Source organism: Musa acuminata, chromosome BXJ2-10 (genome assembly GCF_036884655.1).
Source record: "Musa acuminata AAA Group cultivar baxijiao chromosome BXJ2-10, Cavendish_Baxijiao_AAA, whole genome shotgun sequence".
Classification (NCBI taxonomy): domain Eukaryota; kingdom Viridiplantae; phylum Streptophyta; class Magnoliopsida; order Zingiberales; family Musaceae; genus Musa; species Musa acuminata.
In genome coordinates, this window is record NC_088347.1 from 4,620,857 (window position 1) to 4,642,446 (window position 21,590).

Sequence of the window (21,590 nt, forward strand, 5' to 3'; positions counted from 1 at the left end):
TGTGTACTTGTGATTATTATTATTGAGGTCTGCGAACCTCCATTATATTTCTCGTTTATTGTCGGGCCTGCGTGCCTATGATTAAGTTGTAATCACATGAGGAGGCGCAGCGGGAGCGTGGATGCCATAGCGGGACCCACGAGACGGACGATCGTGATGCATGGAGATGCATCAAGATGTCGACGGAACCGACGAGGACGAGATGGACGATCACAAGGCATGGAGATGCACCGTTGCACACATAGATCTTGATGTGAGTGATTAGGCCTACTGGCTCGGGCCTAATCATATTAGGTTGTGGTCCATGATCATCTGGTGTGATTGCTTATACACATACTAGATATGTATATATATTTGCATGCGATGTAGATATATATTAAATATGCATATGTGTGACATGTCATATTAGGAGACCAAATCATAGAAACATCTCTCGATAATATTAAGTCGGTAAACGTGAGGCAATTAGATTGACCCACGTGGCCTTCCATCGTTATGAGTAGGAACCGAATCCCGGTGTAGGTTGAGTTGGTCGAGTCCCTCGAGACTCACCTATATCGCGATTCGCTATCTTGCTTACGACATAGAGATGTCACCGGTGACCTGAGGGCATGATATGCTTGGTCGAGTCCCTCGAGGGTATATCATCAAATCAGACTCATCTTGTAACGAAGGTGTTGACTTAACCGAGCATCATGGTTGGTCGAGTCCCTCGAGGCCATGGTGATTCGGAGGCCGAACAGGACGGGAATCACAAGGAGTTGTGATCGGCAAGAGTTGTCTACCTTTTAGGCTTAGTGTGATTGGTCGAGTCCCTCGAGGTTACACTAAGACGCTGATTGGATCCTGATCCCCACTAGAAGTCTGCCGGAGACTTCCATTTCACGTGCTGAGGGTGTCGCGTGACTCGTTAGTAAAATAGTGGGAGCATATTAAGATAGAAGTCCATATCTTGATAGTTTATTTCTTGCAAAATCTGCATGTTATTCATTTTTTGCTACATCTTTATTTTCAGAAAATGTCGCTTTCAAATCCCTTACGTGGCATACTTGATGTCAACCGCCTCACTGGTCCAAATTATACGGATTGGCTCCGTAACTTGAGAATTGTTCTCACAGCGGAGAAAATCGTGTACGTCCTTGATACAGTGATGCCTACGCCCGAAGAAGGGGCAAGCGAGGATGAGATCACTCGCTACGTGAAGTACATTGATGACTCCACTCTTGCTCAGTGCTATATGTTGGGCTCTATGACTCCAGAGTTACAGAGACAACATGAAAAGATGGATGCCAGATCCATTCTCCTACATGTCCGTAAATTGTTTGAGGAACAGGGAAGGACTCAACGATATGAGATATCCAAGAGCCTTTTCCGCGCTAGGATGACTGAGGGGACACCGGTTCAGAACCATGTCCTAAAGATGATTGAGTGGATAGAGAAACTCACAGGTCTAGGAATGGTCCTAGAGGATAACTTGTGTGTGGACATTGTGCTTCAGTCCCTACCAGATTCCTTTTCACAGTTCATAATGAATTTTAATATGAACAAGCTTGAGGTGACTCTCCCAGAGCTCCTCAATATGTTGAGGGAGGCAGAGAGTACTATTAAGAAAGAGAAGCCAGTTCTCTACACTGGTGAGACCAGAAAGAAAAGGAAAGCAGAAAGGTCCCTTAAGAAGGGAAAGGGCAAGGGCAAACAAGGTAAAGCAAAGGTTGCTAAGAAAGACCCAACAAAGGACAAAGGCCAGTGCTTCCACTGTGGTAAAGATGGGCACTGGAAGAGAAACTGCAAAGAGTACCTTGCAGAAAGGGCGAAACAAAAGCTTGATGAAGCTTCAGGTACATTCATGATCAGTCTCCATTTGTCAGACTCTTATGACAACACATGGGTATTAGATACCGGTAGTGCTTATCATATATGCAATTCGTTGCAGGTTCTGGCAAGGCCTAGGAGACTAGAGAGAGGCGAGATGGACCTCAAGATGGGTAATGGAGCAAAAGTTACTGTATTAGCTGTTGGCGAGGTCGCCCTACATCTGCCTAGTGGAGCTTTTATTGCATTAGATGCATGTTATTTTGTTCCTTCTATTATCAAAAACATTATCTCCATTTCATGTTTAACAGTTAGTGGATATAAATTTGTTTTTGAGAACAATGGTTGTTCGATATTATTAGATGATAAGATCATCACGAAAGGAACATTGCATAATGGTTTATTTATGTTAGACACCACTCCACATATCATGAATATAAATGTGTCCAAAAGGAAACGAGATGAGTTGAACAGTGCATACCTGTGGCATTGTAGGCTAGGTCACATCCATGAAAGAAGGATTCAAAAGTTGCTAAATGATGGATATCTAGATCCATTCGACTATGTGTCATATGCAACTTGTGAGCCTTGCATTCGTGGAAAACTGACCAACTCTCCATTTAGTGGAACTGGAGAGAGAGCCACTGAGTTGTTGGAACTGATACATAGTGATGTATGTGGACCCATGTCAACTCATGCCATTGGAGGTTACTCCTACTTCATTACATTTACTGATGATTTCTCAAGGTATGGATATGTGTACTTAATGAAGTACAAGTCCGAGGCCTTTGAGAAATTCAGAGAGTATAAGAATGAGGTGGAGAACCAGACTGGAAAGAGTATCAAAACTCTTCGATCAGATCGAGGAGGTGAGTACTTAAGTACAGAGTTTACTCACTTCCTCAAGGACCATGGGATATTATCCCAATGGACACCTCCTTATACACCTCAGCTCAATGGTATCTCTGAAAGGAGAAATCGTACATTATTAGATATGGTACGGTCCATGATGAGTTTCGCTGACCTACCCATCTCATTCTGGGGATATGCCCTAGAAACCGCAGCTTACCTTCTGAACAGAGTTCCAACTAAGTCGGTGGTGTCTACACCATATGAGATATGAAAAGGGAAGAAGCCTGATCTTAAGGTTGTTAAGATTTGGGGCTGCTCTGCCCATGTTAAAAGACACAACCCCGATAAGTTAGAATCAAGGACAGGGCGATGTAAATTTGTGGGATACCCCAAGGAAACTTGTGGGTATTACTTCTATCATCTCGAGGACCAAAAGGTCTTTGTAGCTAAGAGAGCAGTGTTCCTTGAGAAGGAACACATTCTTGACGGAGACAGTGGGAGAATGATAGAATTGAGCGAGGTTGGAGAACCAAGCTCAAACACCACTCTACAGCTCGAGTCTGTTCAGGTACCTAATACACAAGTATCAACTTTACGCAGGTCTGATAGAGTATCCCATTCTCCTGAGAGATATGTGGGACATATTAGAGCAGAGGATGTAGAGGATATTGATCCTCAGACCTACGAGGAGGCTATTATGAGTATAGACTCCGGGAAGTGGAAAGAAGCCATGAATTCTGAGATGGATTCTATGTACTCCAATAAGGTTTGGAACCTAGATGATGCACCCGAAGGTATTGTACCCATCGGTTGCAAGTGGATCTTTAAGAAAAAGATCGGAGTAGATGGAAAGGTAGAGACCTATAAAGCAAGGCTAGTGGCTAAGGGGTATCGTCAAAGGCAAGGTGTTGACTACGACGAAACTTTCTCACCCGTAGCAATGCTAAAATCCATCAGAATTCTATTGGCTATTGCAGCACACTATGATTATGAGATCTGGCAGATGGATGTGAAAACCGCATTCCTCAACGGGAACCTGGAGGAGGAGGTGTATATGATGCAACCTGAGGGATTCGTGTCCAAGAACTGCCCAGATAAGGTGTGTAGGTTGCTTAGATCCATTTATGGACTAAAGCAAGCTTCCCGAAGTTGGAACATAAGATTTGATGAGGCAATCAGATCTTATGACTTCGCTAAGAACGAAGATGAGCCTTGTGTATACAGAAAGGTAAGTGGGAGCGCTATTAGCTTTTTGGTGTTATATGTGGATGACATCCTCATCATTGGGAATGACGTAGGAATGCTATCCACAGTAAAGACTTGGTTATCTAGACACTTCTCCATAAAGGACTTAGGGGAAGCATCCTATATCTTGGGGATTAGAATCTATAGAGATAGATCTAAGAGGATGCTTGGCTTGTCCCAGTCCAGGTACATAGAAACCATTGTCAAAAGTTTTGGCATGAAAAATTCCAAGAAAGGGCGAACATGGATATGATACCTTATGCCTTAACAATAGGGTCTATCATGTATGCCATGCTATGTACTAGGCCTGATATAGCGCATGCTCTGAGTGTCACGAGCAGGTATCAGGCGGATCCAGGCTTGGAGCACTGGAAAGCAGTAAAGTGTATCCTTAAGTACTTGAGAAGGACTAAGGATCTTTTACTAGTAAATGGAGGTAATAGCCTTAAGGTTGAAGGCTTCACTGACTCATGTTTTCAGTCTGATGTCGATGATAGCAAGTCGAATTCAGGGTATGTGTACACCTTGAATGGAGGAGCAGTGTGCTGGAAGAGTTCCAAGCAAGATACTACTGCTGACTCGACCATAGAGGCGGAGTACATTGCTGCATCAGATGCAGCAAAGGAGGGAGTCTGGGTGAAGAAGTTCATCACAGATTTGGGAGTCGATACAGATAGCGACAAGTCGACTTCCTTATATTGCGACAACTATGGGGTGATTACTCAAATAAGGGAACCCGGGTCTCATCAGAAGTGTTCTGAGGAGGTTCCAGCTTATCAGAGAGATCGTAACCCGAGAAGATGTAGCAGTGGAAAGAGTTTCATCCGAAGATAACATTGCAGATCCACTGACAAAGCCGTTGTCTCAGATTGTCTTTGAGCGTCACAGGGGTCTGATGGGGATCAGACACATAGGTGATTGGCTTTAGGTCAAGTGGGAGATTGCTAGTCATAAGTGCCCAGCAAGCCAATCACGTGAGTGATGGCACGTGTGACTTGATACAGAATCTTTTTGCTTATTATATTTTGGCGTATATCACTTTATAACTATTGCATAAATGCATATATATTGTGATGTCCTTGGATTTGTGCAATGGGAATCGGATCGTGATGAGATCACGATAATGAGATCGATTCACCTTTAAACACATATCCTAAATAATCCCGGTCATAGGTTACTCGAGAGGGACATCGTGATAACCGGATAGACTGGTGTGCTGTATACCCGTCCATATGATGGATGCAGCTAGTCTCATAGCTGCTCGTGTAGGGACACTAGGGATACAGTACAGGTGCTCATTGGAGAATGAGTTCACTGATTGATCCGCTTACGGAATGCTGGATGGTTGATGATGCCTTATTGTCAGACAACGATTCCGTAGTCCTAGTGGTGTATCTGGTTCTTAGACTTGAGACACCAAGGATGTCCTGTATGAGTGCTCCACTCTTTGATACCAGACTTATAGGTTTGACTGTTCCCAGATCTAGTACAGCTGGTCATTGGGAGTGGTAGTCGACCTTACGAGGGCTATTGAGTGTCGATAGAGGATCATCCACTCTCGGTATCATGAGAGGAATATCCCATGTGTTCTTGCTCAGACAAATCCCTGGCCAGGGTCATTCGGGTTGAGAGAGAAAGAGTTCTCCGGGAGAATCCGATTAGAGCGAGACTCGAGTAGAAACCGTATGGGTCTGACAGCACCATGCTCGATATACGGTCTCTGGGATATTAGATGGATGAGGGACTATAGGTACATGGTAACTGAGGACAGACAGGTCCAATGGATTGGATTCCCCTGTATCGTCTGGGGACTACGGCGTAGTGGCCTAGTACTTCCGTAGTCGATGAGTCGAGTGAATTATTACAGAGATAATAATTCACTGAGTTAGAAGGAGTTCTGACAGGTATGACTCACGGTCAGCTCGATATTGGGCCTAGAGGGTCACACACATATGTTAGGCATTGCGATGAGTAGAGGTTCGGATATGAGATATCCGACGGAGCCCTTATCTTATTGGATGCAGATCCAATACCCACTAGGGAAAGGACCCATTAGGGTTTTGACACGGGATCTCTATAAATAGGAGGGATTCACAGCCTCATAGGCTAGAGTCTTTGCTTGCCCTTCCTATTCTCCTCTCCCTCTCCACCTCAGAGTAGGCCTGGAGTTTTGAGGAGCATCGTCGCAACCCTGCTGTGTGGATCACCGCTAGAGAGGAGGACGCTTGACCTCCTTCACCCTCTCCTAAGGATCTGCAAGGAAACAGGGATATACGATCTCCCTAGGTAACACAATCTCTATACGTAGTTTTGTGTTTTTGCGGATTTTGCGCACCAATCTTCGCACGACGATGAACATCTTTTTGGGAATCGGGGATTTTTGTTTTCTTGTTCTTCCGCTGCGCATATGATGTCGCTCCCTATGATTACCAACAGGAGTTGCGCCAGAGTCATGACAATGATCATGTTGGGAGTTCGAGAGCTCGACGGAAGTTCGGACAGTCGTAGGAGGTTCTGAGGGAACAAATCCGAGAAGTCCAGAAGCTTGCCAAAGGAGCTCATCGGAACTTGCCAAGTGGTTCATTGCAAGTCCAGGAGTTTGCCGGAAGTCCGCAGGAGCATCACCGAGGGTTCGTCGGATGATCGACGGAAGTTCGCCGGAAACTCACCGGAAGAAGCGATTGACGCACCGGAGCAAGCTGCAGAATTTATCTTCGGTGAACTTCCGAAAATTCCGACAGGTTCCCGATTTCTTCTCGGTTGGTTCTGGCAGCATCTCCGACGATTCTTCGGACTCTTAAACGTCCATCGAACTTGACTCCGGTATTCTTGCTTTGTGTTTTCTGGTTATCGTAGTTAATCCTGCATACTTAACTCAATAATATGGATTAGATCAAATAACCCATCAATTGATTTTATCATCAAAATCCGAGATTCAACAATCTCCTCCTTTTTTATGATGACAATCAATTGATGACGGAGTTAAACATAACTCCCCCTATCTATATGCCATATTATGAGAAGATAAAGCACTTGAATTCCATCCCATTGAATTCAAGCATAAACCGATAAGTTCTAACCATAGAACTTATCGTTGTTCTCATTAAGTATAATGTAAATGCGAAACTTCGATGAAAATCTTTTTCAAGTCGAAAGATAAGAGACAAATTTTACTATGACAAAAGATTTTCAACATGAATTTCATGATTATACATTTCAGACATGCATTCAATATGATCAATCAATCTTACGATATTTTCAAGGATTTTGCAAGGCATATAAGAGACAAATTTTACTATGACAAAAGATTTTCAACATAAATTTCATGATTATACATTTCATGCATTCAATATGATCAATCAATCTTACGATATTTTCAAGGATTTTGCAAGGCATATAAGACAATCATCGATCGATTACTTTTCTCAAAGATTTTGCAATTCATATTTTGAAATGCTATTAAGAATGATATAAGTCATCACTTTTCTCCCCCTTTGTCATCAACAAAAAGGGAAATGAGACTTGAAGCACATATTTTGTCATACAATGATTTTATCATTGAAAATTAAGTATGCAAAAAAAAATATTTACGCAGAGTTCATTTTAGAGGAAAATTCAGCATGCATTCATATTATCTAATCTCTTCTTTCTATAAATAACAAAAATTGTAGATGTACAAGAGAGAGATTGGGATAAAAATTCAAGTAGTAATTTCACAAAGTCAAGATCATAATTCGAATACAAACTCATTCAAATCGTTAAATTCATTAAAATCTCAAATTCAAGTCATGAATGCCAATACTTTCATATTTGTAAGTATCAATTCATGAATGCCAAAATATATTATTTGTGATTCTAATTTTGCAAGATCAAGATTATGATTTAGATGAAACTTATTTAAATCAAATCAGTAACTTGAAATTCATAATCAAGTCATCAAAGTCGATTTCGAGATTTCACAACATGTCATATGGAATTTGAAGGAGAATGATTAGATTCACCGAGAGATGGAAAGAAGATGAAAAACTTTACGGAAAATCCAATCAAACAAGTTTATTGTTTAGGGACAATTTAACATACCTAATTCCCTTCTAATGAATTCAAATTGGTCTTCATTCAAGGCTTTTGTGAATATATCTGCTAATTGATGCTTTGTGTCAATGAAATCTAGAACAACATTATTGTTAAGGACATGATCGCGTATGAAATGATGCCTAACGTCGATGTGCTTAGTTCTAGAATGCTGAATCGGATTTTTAGTAAGACATATGGCACTAGTATTATCACATTTTATGAGAATATTTTTAAAGTGAATTCCATAGTCTTCTAATGTGTTTTTCATCCAAACAACTTGTGCACAGCATGCACTTGCAGCAATGTACTCAGCTTCCACCGTAGATAGTGCAACTGAATTTTGTTTCTTGGAAGTCCAAGAAACAAGTGCATGTCCTAAAAATTGGCATGTTCCGGATGTACTTTTTCTATCTATCCTACATCCGCCAAAATCGGCATCCGCATAAGCCATTAAATCAAATTTTTCGGATTTTGGATACCATAAACCTAAATTCGGAGTTCCTTTAAGATACCTAAAAATTCTTTTAATACTTTTAAGATGAGATAATTTTGGATTTGATTGAAACCTAGCACAAAGTCCTACACTAAACATGATATCTGGTCTAGTCGCGGTAAGGTAGAGTAGACTACCTATCATACCCCTATATATTTTTTGATCGAAATTTTCACTATTTTCATCCATATCTAACTTAGTCGCAGTACTCATAGGGGTGTTTATTGCTTTTGAATTATCCATGTTAAATCGTTTTAACAATTCTAACGTATATTTAGATTGGTTAAGAAATATACCATCCTTAAGTTGTTTGATTTGTAATCCTAAAAAGAAAGTTAATTCCCCCATTAAACTCATTTCGAATTCATGACTCATAGATTTGGCAAATGATTCACATAGTGATTCATCCGAAGAGCCAAAAATAATATCGTCAACATAAATTTGTACAATAAGAAAATTATTTTCAAAATGTTTAATAAATAATGTAGTATCAACCTTGCCTTTGGTAAAATGATTTAAAATAAGAAAGGAACTAAGCCTTTCATACCAAGCTCTAGGAGCTTGTTTTAAGCCATAGAGAGCCTTAGTCAATTTGAATACATGATTAGGAAAAAGAGTATTTTCAAATCCGGGAGGTTGTTCGACATATACTTCTTCGGAAATAAAACCATTCAAGAAGGCACTTTTGACATCCATTTGAAATAGTTTAAAATTATAACTACTAGCATAGGCAAGGAGCATCCTTATGGCTTCTAATCGAGCCACGGGAGCGAAGGTTTCTTCGTAATCGATACCTTCTTCTTGGTTGAAACCTTTGGCCACTAATCTAGCATTGTTTCTAACCACGATACCATTTTCGTCTTGCTTGTTTCTAAAGACCCACTTATTACCAATGACTAAATGGTCACTAGGTCTAGGAACAAGCTCCCACACCTTATTCCTCTCAAATTGATTCAATTCCTCTTGCATTGTAATAACCCAAAAATCATCTTTTATGGCCTCGTCAATGCACTTAGGTTCGATTTGAGAGAGGAAGGCGGCATTAGCACAAAAATTCTTGAAAGAGGAACGAGTTTGAACCCCTTTAGATGTATCCCCTATAATTAGCTCCTTTGGATGAGCATCTATATACTTCCATTCCTTAGGCAAGGAAATTTCGGAAGAAGGTGCATCCAAGTTGCTATTTTGAGGAGGGGGTTCATTTAAATTCAAATTATCAAAACCAAGATCATCATCAAAATCATTTTTCTTAAAATTTGAGACTTCATTAAAAACTACATGAATAGACTCTTCAATTACTAAGGTTCTTTTATTAAAAACCCGAAAAGCTTTCGAAACGGAAGAGTAACCAAGAAAGATGCCTTCATCGGATTTTGCATCAAATTTTCCTAAGGCATCCCTTTCATTTAAAATAAAGCATTTACAACCGAAAACTTTAAAATAGGAAATATTTGGTTTTTTTGTTATTCCATAATTCATAGAGAGTTTTTGATAAGGAAGGTCTTATTAGGACTCTATTCATGATGTAGCAAGCCGTATATATGGCTTCGGCCCAAAAATACTTAGGTAAACTTTGTTCATTTAACATAGTTCTTGCCATTTCTTGTAGGTTTCTATTTTTTCTTTCAACTACTCCATTTTGTTGGGGATTTCTCGGAGTGGAGAAGTTATGATTGTATCCATTAACTTCACAAAAATTTTGAAAGTCATGGTTTTGAAATTCGCCACTATGATCACTTCGTATTGATGAAATCTTGAAACCTTTTTCGTTTTGAGTGAGTTTACAAAATTTAGAGAAATACTTGAAACAATCACTTTTGTGAGTTAAGAAATAAGTCCAAGTGTATCTAGAGTAGTCATCCACAATCACAAAAGCATATTTGCTTCCACCTAGACTTGTTGTATCAATTGGTCTAAATAAGTCCAAATGGATCAATTGTAACGGTCTAGTGGTGCTAATTTGATTTTTTGGTTTGAAGCTTGTTTTTATTTGTTTTCCTAGTTGACATGCATCACATACCTTATCCTTAATAAACTTCATAGTAGGAATCCCTCGTACTAGTTCTTGAGATGAGATTTTAGATATTGTTTTCATGCTTGCATGGCCTAATCTCCTATGCCAAAGCCAAGCATCATCATTTATGGTGGAGAAACACATTTCATTACTTAGTTCATCAAGATTGATGGTGTAGACATTATTTTGTTTTAAAGCAATCATAGTCATGTTATGATTTGGTTTTTCAATAATGCACATATTTGATTCAAATCTAACGATATAACCTTTATCGCATAATTGACTAATGCTCAATAGATTATGTTTTAATCCATCAACTAGTAACACATCATCAATGGAAAAACTTGATTTGTTACCTATGGTTCTCTTGCCAATGAGTTTGCCTTTGTTGTTGTCTCCGAAGGTGACATAGCCTTCGTCCATGCTAGTGAGCTTGGTGAATTGGGATGGATCTCCAGTCATATGCCTTGAGCATCCACTATCAAGATACCATCTCTTGCTCCTAGCATGTGATGGTGTATGTTTCTACAAGAAGGAATTATTTTTAGGTACCCATTTGCTTTTGGGTGCCTCAAAAACTAATCTAACTTGTTTATCATGTTGCATAGACTTGATTATGGTTCCTTTAGGAACCCAAATCAATTTGTTCGGATTAATTTTCTTGAATGAACATTGGTAAGTTATATGTCCAAATTTGCAACAAAAGTTGCAATTGCTTTGGTGTTGAACATGTAAGATAGGACCTTTAATGAAGGTGGTTGGATTTTGGTGAGTACTTCTCACAAATCCGATTCCACTCCTTTTAGGAACGTGACCCTTATTTGTAAGGATCATGTTTAAGGACTTGCTACCGACCTCGAATTTCTTCAAGGTGTCCTTAAGTACTAAATTCTCATTTTGGAGAGTTTCTAAATCATGGCATTTAGCACATGGAGCTAGACTATCATGATATTCAGTTTTTAATTTATCAAAAGCACACGTAAGACTATCATGCTCCTTTTTTATCAATTTGTACTTTCTACTAATTGTCTTACATTCATCAAATAACTCATGAAAGGCATTTAATAAATCATGATAAGGTAAATATGCATTAATTAAATCCGTTACCTCTTCTTTGAAGGCCATTAGGGCGTAGTGAGCAACTTGCTCGGTGTTGGACTCCTCTTCTTCAGACGTGCTTGAATCATCCCATGTTGCCTTGAGCGCCTTCTTCTTTGGTGTTCTCTTTTTGGCTTGAGGGCAATTGTTCTTGTAGTATCCCGGTTTTTTGCATTCATAGCAAATCACTTGGTCCTTCTTTTGTTCAAATTTATTTTTTGTATTATTTTTAAATTTGTTCTTCCTTAAATATTTTTTGAATTTTTGAGTCAAAAGTGCAATGTCATTGTCACTGTCCTCATCACTTGATGTTCCTTTCAAGTGGTCTTCTTGTGATTTGAGTGCCATATCCTTCCTGTTCTTTGGAAGGGGGTTCTCGAGCTCGTCATGAGCTTGACATGTCATTTCGTAGGTCATTAGAGACCCAATGAGTTCTTCAAGAGGGAATGTTTTAAGGTCTTTAGCCTCTTGAATGGTCGTAACTTTTGGATCCCAACTTTTAGGGAGGGATCTTAAGATTTTAGTTACTAGTTCAAAGTTAGTAAAATCTTTACCAAGAGTTTTGAGTCCATTGATGACATCCGTAAACCGGGTGTACATGTCTCCGATGGACTCACTTGGTTTCATTCGGAAAAGTTCGTAAGAGTGCACAAGAATGTTGATTTTGGACTCTTTCACTCGGCTAGTGCCTTCATGAGTGACCTCAAGAGTTCTCCAAATATGAAAAGCCGAATCACAAATTGAAACACGATTAAATTCATTTTTGTCTAGTGCACAAAACAAGGCATTCATAGCCTTTGCATTTAAAGCAAAAACCGTCTCCGATTCATTCCATTCGCTCATCAGAAGAGAAGATTTTTGAAATCCGTTTTCAACAATAGTCCAAAGCTCGAAATCCATAGAAATGAGGAAGATCCTCATCCGAGTCTTCCAATACGTGTAATCTGACCCATTAAACATAGGTGGACGTGTGATAGAATGACCCTCTTGCATGCCGGAGTAAGCCATCTCTCTTGGGTATTAAACCAAATATGAGAGAGGACCTTGCTCTGATACCAATTGTTAGGATCGGAGCGGCACTAAGAGGGGGGGGGGGGGTGAATTAGTGTAGCGGATTAAAACTTCGGTTTTAGAAAATCTTTCGTACGATAAAAATAATGTTTCGTATGAAATCGTCTTAATTGCGTTGAAAGCATACGTAATAAGATGAGGGCAGTGAACTTAGCAAAGTAAAGGTTTGCAGAAAGATAAATGCAGTAATGAAATGCAAACCAGAGATCACGCCGATTTTAGAGTGGTTCAGTCAAATGACCTACTCCACTTGCGAGGCCCCTCTTCGATGAGGCTCCCACCTTCCACTAGCAACTCTCTTGAAATGGAAGGGCAAATACCCCTCTTACAACTCTTTACAAGCGGTTCACTCTCTTACAGATTTTCGAGAAGGAATGAGGTGAACACTAGCAAATTGAAAACTAGACATTCTAAGACCTTTTCTAAGAGCTTTCTCTCAATCAATTTCTGCTCAAAAGTTGTAATCTCAACTGAGATTTGAGGGGTATTTATAGGCCTCAAGAGGATTCAAATTTGGGCTCCAAAATTTGGGCTCCAAAATTTGAATTCTCTTTGGGTTCCCGATGCTGGCGGTGCCACCGCTTGTAAGTGGCGGTGCCACCGCCTGCTACTGTCAGACGTTGACAGTGCTGGATGGTGCCACCGCCCAGCCCAAGCGGTGCTACCGCCCAGCTCTCGGGCACTAGGCGGTGCCACCGCCCGGCTCTCGGGTGCTGGGTGGTGCAATTGCCCAGTTTGGCAGTGCCACCGCCAGACTCTTTGGTTGACTTGGTTTGGCTTTAAACTTAGCCCAAACCAAGTCTAATTTTGGGCCCAGTTGGCCCTTAACTAGGATATAGGATTGTCTCTAAATCCTAATCCTAATTACAAGTTAACTACATAACAAAACACATCCTAAGCAATTTTTAACTGCGAGCGTCGAGTCTTGATCCGGCGAGCTTTCCGACGAACTTCTTCCGACGGACACCCAGCAAGCTCCCGAACTTTGTGATGACTTTAATGAGTAGCCGAGCCTTCTCGGTGATCTCCGTGAACCTCCGACGATCTCTTCGGTGAACTTCCGAAAATTTCGATAGGTTCCCGATTTCTTCTCGGTTGGTTTTGGCAGCATCTCCGACGATTCTTCGGACTCTTAAACGTCCATCGAACTTGACTCCGGTATTCTTGCTTTGTGTTTTCTGGTTATCGTAGTTAATCCTGCATACTTAACTCAATAATATGGATTAGATCAAATAACCCATTAATTGATTTTATCATCAAAATCCGAGATTCAATAGCATCCACTTCCCAGATTTCCTTACCCAAGGATTGGAAGTATGTAGATGCTCATCCTAAGGAGCTAATCTTAGGAGACACATCAAAGGGGGTTCAAACACGATCTTCTCTTAAAAATTTTTGTGCCAACGCCGCTTTTCTCTCTCAAATTGAACCCAAGTGTGTTGACGAAACCATGAAAGATGATTCATGGATTATCGCAATGCAAGATGAATTAAATCAATTTGAGAGAAATGAGGTGTGGACGCTTGTTCCTAGGCCAAATGATCATTTAGTTATTGGTACTAAATGGGTCTTTAGAAACAAGCAAGATGAAAATGGTATCGTGGTTAGAAACAAGGCTAGATTATTGGCCAAAGGTTTCAACCAAGAAGAAGGTATCGATTACGAAGAAACCTTCGCTCCTGTGGCGCGATTAGAAGCCATAAGGATGCTCCTTGCCTATGCTAGTAGTAATAAATTTAAGTTATTTCAAATGGATGTTAAAAGCACTTTTCTTAATGGCTTTATTTCTGAAGAAGTCTATGTTGAACAACCTCCTGGATTTGAAAATAATAGTCTCCCTAATCATGTGTTTAGATTAACTAAAGCTCTCTATGGTTTAAAACAAGCTCCAAGGGCTTGGTATGAGAGACTTAGTTCTTTTCTTATTGAAAATAATTTCATAAAAGGCAAGGTTGATACTACATTATTCATCAAGAACTTTGAAAATAATTTTCTCATTGTTCAAATTTATGTTAATGATATTATCTTTGGTTCTACGAATGAATCTCTTTGTGAATCTTTTGCTAAAACTATAAGTCTTGAATTCGAAATAAGTCTAATGGGAGAGTTAACATTCTTCTTAGGTCTACAAATTAAACAACTAAGCAATGGCATCTTTATTAGTCAAACTAAATATGCTATGAGTTTACTAAAAATGTTTAATATGAATAACTCAAAAGCTATTAACACTCCTATGAGCACCTCCACTAAGTTAGAAATTGATGAAAGTGGAGAAAACTTCGATCAAAAAACTTATAGGGGTATGATAGAAAGTTTACTTTACCTCACTGCAACTAGATCAGATATCATGTTCAGTGTAGGACTTTGTGCTAGATTTCAATCAAACCCTAAGATATCTCATCTCAAAGCAGTTAAAAGAATACTCAGATATCTTAATGGTACCACAAATCTAGGATTATGGTACCTAAAATCAGAGAATCTTGAGTTAATTGCTTATGTTGATGCAGACTTCGCTGGCTGTAGACAAGATAGAAAAAACACATCAGGAACATGTCAATTCTTAGGACATGCCCTTGTTTCCTGGTCATCTAAAAAATAAAACTCGGTTGCACTATCAACAACCGAAGCTGAATATATTGCAGCAAGTGCATACTGTGCACAAGTTGTTTGGATGAAAAACACCTTAGAAGATTATAAATTTTATCTTAAAAATATTCCCATTAAATGTGATAACACAAGTGCAATATGCTTAACAAAGAACCCTATACAACACTCAAGAACAAAACATATTAATATCAGACATCACTTTATACGAGATCATGTTACGAATCATGATGTAATCATAGAGTTCATTGATACGAAACATCAACTAGCTGATATATTTACAAAACCGCTAAGTGAAGAACAATTTGATTTCATAAGAAGAGAATTAGGAATGTTGATGTGTCAGAATACTTAAACTAGTTAAAATTATTTTTTGGACTTTATTGAATGATCAAATCACTTGATTACTATTACATGCCTTGGTATCACTTGATCAAATAACATGTTGGAAATTATGTGTCAAATATAAAAATATTTTTGAAAATCAGTAGCTTACTCATATCCGAATGCATGAAAGAGGTTATTTTCGGATTTGCTTAACAATTTGAATGCTAAAAATCGGATTTTCCTGTACACTCTTATGAAATTTTTTTTGAAAAATGAGTTTCCTCCTTCATACACAAAGAATTATAACATACAAGGAGAAGAGGTATTCAAAGTATTATATGTGTCATGCCTTCCTTTATGTGCTTGATAACCTGCTTATATTGTTCTCCTGGAATCACATCTACCATGCTTTTTGTTGATGACAAAGGGGGAGAAATATATGAATTGATATGTTTGCTATTACTAATGTTGATATGGTTGATGCTGATATGTTTACTAATGATGATATGGTTGCTATCACTGATGCTGATATGTTTGCTATCACTAATGATGATATGGTTGCTATCACTGATGCTGATATGTTTGCTATCACTAATTATGATATGGTTGCTATCATTGATGCTGATATGTTTGCTATCACAAATGATGATATGGTTGCTATCACTAATGCTGATATGTTTATTATCACTGATGTTGATATGGTTGCTATTATCACTGATGTTGATATGTCTATTATCACTGATGTTGATATGGTTGCTATTATCACTGATGTTGATATGGTTGCTATCACTAATTGCTATCACTGATGCTATGATTAGGCTATACTTGCATCACCAAGAAATATATGATTGCTATCATTGCTATATGCCCTGTATCAAGATATCAAACAAAAATTTGCATCGTACGAGCTGATATCTTACCATGTGATGCAATGCTACACTTGCTAAAATATTCGAAATGTGTACATCATGTAATGATATCAAAATCTTGCTTCACAGCTTTACATGTCGATATCTTACAATATGATGAATTGCTACAATTACCATCATTCAAACTTATTATATTTGAAAATGTATGTCAAGCCTTGACATCATCTTCAAAGAAATACATCATGATAGGAATCATGATGGGAATATGTCTCTTGAATTTATAAAGTTTTTAAATTCAAGAAGTATGGCATATAAACAGGGGGAGTTAAGATTAACTCCATTATCAATTGATTGTCATCATCAAAAAGGGGGAGATTGTTGAATCTCGGATTTTGATGATGAAGTCAATTGTCATTTGTTGTCTAATGTATGTGTTGAGATAAGTGTGCAGGATTGACTACGATGAAAGTAAGACATGCAGCAGAAGTTGCGCCGGAGTCATGACAATGATCACGTTGGGAGTTCAAGAGTTCGAAGGAAGTTCGGACAGTCGTCGGAGGTTCTGCGGGAACAAATCCGAGAAGTCCAGAAGCTTGCCAAAGGAGCTCATCGAAACTTGCCAAGTGGATCGTCGCAAGTCCAGGAGTTTGCCGGAAGTCCGCAGGAGCATCACCGAGGGTTCGTCGGATGATCGACGGAAGTTCGCCGGAAACTCGCCGGAAGAAGCGATTGACGCACCGGAGCAAGCTGCAGAATTTGTCTTAGGAAATAATCGTAGTTAGCACATTGATTAAGTTAGAAATGGGAGGTGATCCCATTAGCTTAATCTTGGGGCAATTGGGCCCCTAAAGAACTCAAATTGGGCTGAATGGATCAACCCATTCGGACCCAGGTTGCTGTGGGAGGTGCAACCGCCCAGGTAGGGAGGTAGCACCGCCCAGGCTATGTCTCCCAGCGAGACTGGGCAGTGCAACAGCCCCAGCCAAGAGGTGGCACCGCCCCGGGCTCAGTCTCCGAGCGAGACTGGGTGGTTTAACCTCTTCCGTCAAGAGGTAGCACCGCCAGAGCTCAAGTTTCGAGCTCTGCCAGGCGGTGCAAACTCTCCAGTCAGGCGGTGCAACCACCTGAGCTCGGTCTTCGAGCTCTGGCAGAGAGGTGCAACTGCCCCTGATAGAGGTGGCACTGCCCAGAGGCTTAGTCTTCGAGCTCTGTCAGGCGGTGCAACCGCCCCAGGCGGTGCAACCGCCCCAGTCAGGAGGTGCAACCGCCTGATCCCGGAATTCTGGGAATTGACAGATTTGAGCTCCAAATTTGAACTGGGTTGGGGCCTATAAATACCCCACCCATTCAGCACTGAAAGCACAGAACACACACTCAAAATCTTGCTGTCTTTCTGTGATTCTTAGAGCTCAAAACTGTTAGTTCTCCTCTTTCTGTTCTTCAAAGTTTGAGTTGTAAAGAGAGGAGAGAAAACTTCTGTAAGGGTTGTCTCCTAAGCCCACCAAAAGGAGTGAATCTGTAAGAGGGTGGTTGGCCTTCGCCTATTGAAGGAAGGTCTCTAGTTGACGTCGGTGACCTCGTCGATGGAGGAAGCCAAAAGTGGAGTAGGTCAAGATTGACCGAACCACTCTAAATCTCGGTTTGCATTTCCCTTGAGCATTTTACCTTTACTGCAAACTTTTCAATAGCTTACTACCCTCTGCGATTTTACGAACGAGTTTCAAGGTTCGGACGTAAATCTGTGTTTAGACGTAAATCTGCGTTTAGACGTAAATCTGCTTTTTCGCATGATGATCTTATTACAGATTGCATTTACGTTTTGAGCTGTACAATAGCAGCACACTGCCTTTATACTTCTGCTTAAACTGCATCTTATCTAATCAAGTGATTTACGAATCGGCACTTAGACATAAATCTGTTTCTTCGTACGAACGTCGGATTTCAGTTTGCGCCGATATTCTGGTTTTCATCATAGCTGCAAACTGCCTGCATAGATTGACTGTAACCTTGCTTAGTATCAACTTTCATACAGAGTTGTCTTTATCGTTCAAACGCAGCTTTCGATTTTAATCGCAGAAAGTTTTCCGCTGCACTAATTCACCCCCCCCTCTTAGTGCTCTCGATCCTAATAAATTATTACCTCCATAATAATTTACTTGACTCATCAACTATAGACTTACTAGGCTACTAAGCTGCATTCCCTAAACGATATAGGGGAATCCAATCCTTTGGACCTATTTATCCTTAGTTACCATGTACCTATAGTCCCTCATATATCTAATATCCTAAAGATCGTATACTGGGCATGGTGCTATCAGGCCCATATGGTTTCTCCTCGAGTCTCGCTCTAATCGAATTCTCCTAAAGAACTCTTTCTCTCATTCTGAATGACCTTGGCCAATGATTTGTCTGAGCAAGAACATATGAGATATTCCTCTCATGATACTGAGAATGGATGATACTCTATCGACACTCAATAGCCATCGTAAGGTGGGCTACCACTCTCAATGACCAACTGTGCTAGATATGAAACTTCCAAACCTATAAGTCCTGTATCAAAGAGTAGAGTACTCATACAGGACATCCTTAGTGTCTCAAGTCTAAGGACCTGGTACACCATTGGGACGATGAAATCACTGTTTGATAATGAGGTATCATCAACAATCCAATATTTTGTGAGCGGATCAATCAGTGAACTCATTCTCCAATAAGCACCTGCACTGTAGCCCTAGTGTCCACACATGAACAGCTAGAAGACCAACCGCCTCCATCATATGGACAGATATACAGTACTCCAGTCTGTCCGTTTATCTTTGTTGAATCTCGGATTTTGATGATGAAATCAATTGGTGAATTAATGATCTAATCCATATGTTGAGATAAGTGATGTAGGACTAACTATGATCATGAGAAAGAAAAAATAATTAAAGAAGAATTAAAGTTGGGCTAGAGTCAACGATCGGGCATGGGGTCGGATGAATCAGTGGATATACCGAAGGATCGAACGATGCAGTGAAAGCTCACCACAGGTTTGCCGAAAGATCATCGGGAGTTTGTCAGAAGTTTAACGAGAGTTCAGTTGAATAATTGATGTGTTAGACAACTTAGATGACATGTATCATAATTGTTTGAGCCTTAACTATCATAGTTAGGATTTTAATTTGAGTTAGTTTTATGAGAAATTCTACTAACTCAATTAGGGGCCAATTGGGCCCAAAACATGGCTGAATTGGGTTGGTTGGATGACCCATTCAGCCACTTGAAGCCATGTCAAGCGGTGGCACTACCCAGACTGGGCGGTGGTACCGCTTGAGGCTCAACCTCCTAAGTGATCTAGGCAGTGGTATCGCCTAGATTGGGTGATGATACCATTGGTAGTTAATGTTGCCAAGCAATGGTACCACCAGAGCCCAGTCTTCGAGCTCTATCAGGCAGTCATACCGCCCAGACTAGGTGGTGGTACCACTCAGTATCAGTCTGCAGGCGATGGTACTACCCAATAATGGCAGTTGTACTGCTAGTACCCAGTAACCTAAGATGAGATATTTTTTTGCTCCATTTTTTAAGTCGTTGGGGCCTATAAATACCCCACTCTTTCCTGCATGAAAAAGTAATGAAAGAGTGAATAAAAGTCTTATAATATTAGGTTGTGAAAGTATTGAAAAAGTACTAAGTGTCCTCCCCCTCTTTCTTTAGCTTTGTGATCAATCTAAGAGAGGTGTGAGGCTTCTAAGGGTTGTCTCCTAAACTTGTAAAAAGGAGAAAGTGTCGTAAGAGGGTGGTTGGTCTTCGCCCATTAAAAGAAGACCATTAGCAGATGCTGATGGCATAAATGAGGAGGAATCAGGAGTGGACATAGGTCACAACGACTGAACCACTATAAAACCAATGTGATCTCTTCCTTGTCATCTCTATTCTGCTTTTTCTTTATATTGCCTATTGACTTGGCTACTTCACTTCACACTTTCTTTATATTAAACACATTTTCGATATGTGTTTAATCAAAATAAAGTTTTCTGACTCGATGTAAAATTTCTGAAAGCACTAATTCACCTCCCCCCAAGTGCCAACTTGATTCTAATAATTGGTATCAGAGCTAAGTTTTTCTTGTTTGGTTTCAAACCCAAGAGAAATGGATTTTCTGGCAATTATGAGGGTCTTTATATCACTCATCTTCCTATGTTCAATGGGACGGACTACACGTATTGAAAAACTAGAATGAGATTTTTTTTGCTTTCTATGGATTTCAAATTGTGGAACGTTGATGAAAGCAATTTTGAGAAGTCATCCAAACTAATGAACGAATGGAATAATTTAGAAAAGAAGACATTTTTTTGAATTCTAAAGCAATGAATGTTTTGTTTTGTGCTCTTGATAAAAACAAATTTAATTAGGTTTCTATATGCGAAACTACATATGAGATTTGACACACACTCGAAGTCACATGGGAAGGCAGAAGTAGGGTTAAATAGTCCAAAATTAATCTTTTGGTGCATAATTTTGAGTTGTTTCGAATGAAACTAAGCGAAACCATTGGAAATATATACACTCATTTTATGGATATCGTCAATGGTTTGGAAGTACTTGGTAAAGGTTTTTCTAATATTGAAATTGTCAAGAAAATACTAAGATCCTTTCCAAAAAGTGACGATAATACAAAAAGCAAAGGACCTGAACAAATTTGTACTTGAAGAACTTATCGGGTTATTAATAACCTACGAAATGACATACAAAACACATGATAAACATGATGAATATGAGAACAACCTTCTAAAGAATAAGAAGGATATGACACTTAGAACTAAAGAAGATCACTCGAGTGAAAGCTCAAGTGAGAGGACTTGTCCCTTCTAACAAGAAAATTCAAAAGATTCATAAAAAGAAACAAAACAAATTTTATAAAATAAGATACTAAGAACAAAAATGAACTCAAAAAGGATACAATCATATGCTATGAATGCAAGAAGTCGGGGTACTTCAAAAATTAATGTCCCCAAGTGAAGAAGAAGTTATTAAAGAAAAAAAAGTAGTTAAGGTGACTTAGGACGATTCAAGTACATCTAAAGACGAGGAGCCATCGAACAAAAAGAAGTTGCAAACTATGCATTAATGACATTTGGCGACAAGGTAA